General features: G+C 49.2%; 1 protein-coding gene across 1 annotated transcript in view; it reads left to right on the top strand.

Moving 5' to 3' along the window:
* Positions 1-3,754: 3,754 nt before the first annotated feature.
* The window catches only part of NR3C1 (nuclear receptor subfamily 3 group C member 1), a 126,600-nt gene continuing 126,151 nt past the window's right edge, over positions 3,755-4,203 (top strand). Inside the window, exon 1 of the mRNA XM_024752244.1 lies at positions 3,755-3,853. The gene's annotated coding sequence lies outside the window, so the exon portion shown is untranslated. The remainder of the gene's footprint in view (positions 3,854-4,203) is intronic.

Here is a 4,203-nt window from a genome sequence, read left to right as displayed (position 1 = left end):
TTTTTTTTTTTTTTTTTTTTTGCGGTACGCGGGCCTCTCACTGTTGTGGCCTCTTCTGTTGCGGAGCACAGGCTCCGGACGCGCAGGGTCAGCGGCCAATGGATCACGGGCCCAGCCGCTCCGTGGCATGTGGGATCTTCCTGGACCGGGGCACGAACCCGTGTCCCCTGCATCGGCAGGCAGACTCTCAACCACTGTGCCAACAGGGAAGCCCAACTTTTTATTTTTTAACTGACTTTTTAATTGAATTAAATACCAGTCCAATCCCATCAGAGAGAAGGTTTTGCCCTCTACAGAGGGGCAAGTGAAAACGGTGGTCTTAAGTACATACCAGAATGGGAGTTGAGATCTGTATACACTGGCATAGGGATTTACGGTAGATACTTGAGCAGGGGCATGACAGGATTTCATTGATTTGGAGGAGTAATCTGGCAGTGAGGCCTGGATTATTTTAATAGAAATGATACAAGAGATGAACAAAACGGGAGAACTCACTTGGATAATATATCAACTACTATATAAATGTAAAAAGTGGTTTGGTTACTATTCAGGTTTAAGGTTTTATTGACCTTAGGACACAGTCTCAGACCCTTTCCATTCCTTCCTTCCTTCCTTCATTCACTCATTCATTTAACAAATATCCACTGGGCACCTACTATGCGCTAGTGATATAGCGATGAAAAAGACAGACACAGGCTCTGCCACCGCAGGGCTTTTATATTCTAGTGGAGGACACAGAAATTTAACAAATGAATCCAGAAATAACAAACTATCACTGTAATGTGCTACCAAAGTAAAGTACAGGACAGTATAGGAACAAACAGTAATAGGTCTTTGTTTGTTTTAGGAAGGAGTACTTGGGTGTTTAAACGTAAGACAGTTAAAATGAGGATGTTGAGTACTACCTGTACGCATTTCATTAACTCATTTGGCCTCCACAACAATTCAGTAAAAGTGATATTATGACTAGTTGACTGAATGTTTTATTATAACTACGTACTGGTCTCTGTTGTAGGAGTGGGACATACAGCAATGAACAAGACAGAAAAGGTTCTTGCCTTGATTGAGTTTGGATATATTACCTTCATTCTCACCTTTGCTTCTGAGACAATCAAATATATTCCCCCTCAGATGGGGATTCATCCTATTTCTTCTCCTGTAGTAATTATAACTTCCCAGAGTTACAGATTAGTAATTTTCATACCTACAGATTTAAGATAGTATATATAAAACACTTTCAGTGGTGCCTGGCAGATCGTAGAAGTTCAATAAATATTAACTACTGTTAGAATTGCTGTTGTTATTACAATGCTTAATCTCATGTCTTTTCTGGTACACTGGATGTCATTTCTTGAACTAAATTCCATACACAGTTATTGCAAGCCTATCATGGAATTTACATACTCTTTCATGGAAGTTACAAGATCAGTGAAGAAAAATCTCTTTAATATTGTCTATTTCTATCCTCCATGCTTAGCTGTGTGATCTTGGATACACCTCAAGCTCTGTAAGCCTCAGTTTCCTCATGTTGAAAAATTAGAGTAATACCTATCCATTCAGCTATTGTCAGCAGAAGTGGGCAGCAGACGTGTGTGTATGTGTCTGTTGGGTTAATCAATAAATGTTAGCCATAAAGCACAATTCTAACTCTGAAAAGCAAACACTGGGCTAATCTACAGTTTGTGCATGCTTTCAAATGAACATGCAAGACTAAAGAATGAGAGTTTTTTCTATCAAATTAAAAAATTAACAGGCATATTTAGACCACTGAAAAGAAAAAAATCAGGAAAATTCCACACTTTTGCTCCATTGAAAGTGTTTTCAAGGGCGATTTTTAATTTGAAATGATGTGTCCTCTCCCATTTTAAAGTTATCCACTGGACCTGCAGGAAAAAATGAGTGGGGAGAAAGTTAATTGGGAACTCTTATAAAAGCAGATGTTGTTTAAAAGCAGGGTATCCACCACCTACAATGTGAACAGGTAAGAGGGATGAGGTGGATTTTTTTTAGATCACAGATTCAACTATGAAATAGGTTTATGGTATGGGAAGAGGTACTTGATTAGGTATCTGTTATGGTCCCTTTACATATATATGTACAAATTATTATATGTAATATACTACATATATAAATAGTTCCTACTATTACTTCTAAGCAGATGTACAAGGATGATCATTTCAGTACGTTATTTAACTCATTTTTAAAACATGCGTAACATATTATGTATTGTAGGTTTGAGTCTTCATTTTTTTTTCATGAAGCTGTTGGTTGTTTGGGGACCCAATGCAGTAAAGACATCTGATTCTAGTATTTGAGACTCAGAAGGTAGGACACCTGGCAAGTAGGCTAAGTAGCGTTCTCGAGTCAATTCTCATTTACTATCCACTATGAGCACCCAAGACAGGGGCCTCCCTCCAGCTGACTTGAACCAAGGGAAAGAAAAGAGGAGTCATCTCGTCTGTATCCAGAGGGGTTTTGTTAACAACTGGGTTGCTCGGCACTCTTCATAAAAATTCTCCTGGCTGAGGGTTCTACCAGCCAGGATTGGCTGAGGGTTGGCAAAGGTCTTGGTTCCCTTCTCTCTTCCGAGGCTGTGCGCGTATCTTCCTTTGCCAACATGGCGGCCCTGGCATCATCTGGAGGCGGCCCCCGCAGATCGCCTCCGGGCGGGCGGCTCGCTAATAGCCTAGTTCTCTCCCGTCATCTCGAACGACACACGGGGCAGCGCCTACACCCCCAGAACCGAGAGAGGGCAACAACCTAGGCTGCCCGCGAGAGAGAACCTTGGCCAAGATGGTGGACGCGCGGCCGGGCGGTGTCAGCTGCCTTTACCAAGATGGCGGCAGGCGGCTTCCGGCACGCACTCCCCCCAAATCCTCTGCAAGATGTCAGGGCACAGCGGCCGCCGCCAGTCTGAGCACGGCCGGGCGCCCGGGCAGGGCTAGGTGGAGCTGAGGCAGCCTCCGCCCCCGGCTGCAGCTGGCAAGCGCTGTCACCTGTGGGGTCGCAAAAGTTACCTCCCCAACCCCTAAAGCAACACAGCACAACCTTTCTCCGAGTCACACAAATCATAATATGTGCCGCCCAAGGTAGGCGGCTCGATCCCGGCGTCGCCCAAGCCCTCCAGACGCGGCGAGCTGGGGAAGGGGCTGGGGCGGGGGCCTCCGGCGCGGACTCCTCTCCCCCCACTCCCCTTTCGTTGGGGACAGGCCACGTGTTTCCCTCGGACAGAGGGGGAGGCGCGTAACGGGAAGAGCTGGAAGGAGTTTAATGCTGACATTTTAAAGCTGCGTGTGTTCTGTTTTATTTGGAGGGATGGGGGGGGGGTCCCACGAACACGAAAGGGTGGGCGACGCATTGAGGCGAGTGCAGCAAATGTCAAGATTCGGGGGAGGGGCCTCCGCGGGAAACTTGGACGTGGGCCCCGAAGGGGGTGGAAGGAGCGGTCAGGAGTTGGGGTGGGGGGAAGGAGGGCGTACTGTGCAAGCAACTTACTGTTTCGCTTGCAACTTGCTTTTAAGCCTGCCACCTCCCGCTTTCCTTAAAAATAATAATTTAAAAATGCAAAGAAATCCAGTTCGCTGGAGGTTTTGCATTTGGCGTGCAACTTCCTTCAAGTGTGAGCGCGCTAGGAGGGAGGGAGAGATGGGGGTTGAACTTGGCAGGCGGCGCCTCCTTCTGCCGCCGCCACCGCCGCCGCCGCCTCGCAGGCTCGGAGAAGAGGGTGGGGGACAGTCGGGGCGCAGGGGAGGGTGGGTTCTGCTTTGCAACTTCTCTCCCGGTGCGAGCACGCGGCGGCCCAGGCAATGCGGGGGTGGGGGACCGCCGGCACGCGACTCACCCCCGGCCCAGAGTATGTATGCGCCGACCCCCTTCCCTGCCCTCCCCTCCCTGAAGACTCCCCAGAGGGCGTGTCTGGCCGTCCGGCCCTACGAGGGGCCGAGACGCCGCTGCACCGTTTCCGTGCAACCCTGTAGCCTCGTGCGAAGTGACACACTTCGCTCAACTCGGCCCGGGGGCGGCGGCGCGGACCACCCTCGCGGCTCTGCTGCGGGCCGCGCCCCGGCTCCCCTAGCCAGCCCACTGTCACCCGCAGGGGCGCTGACGGTTGCTGCCGAGGGACCGGGCGAGCTCCGGAGTGGGTCGGGAGTCGCAGAGCTGGGCTGGGGCGGGAAGGAGCAGCGAGAAGAGAAACTAGAGAAA

This window comes from Neophocaena asiaeorientalis, unplaced genomic scaffold (assembly GCF_003031525.2).
Source record: "Neophocaena asiaeorientalis asiaeorientalis breed wild unplaced genomic scaffold, Neophocaena_asiaeorientalis_V1.1 scaffold204, whole genome shotgun sequence".
Lineage (NCBI taxonomy): Eukaryota > Metazoa > Chordata > Mammalia > Artiodactyla > Phocoenidae > Neophocaena > Neophocaena asiaeorientalis.
The sequence above is the reverse complement of the archived record's forward strand: the minus strand, read 5'-3'. Positions and strand labels throughout refer to the sequence as shown.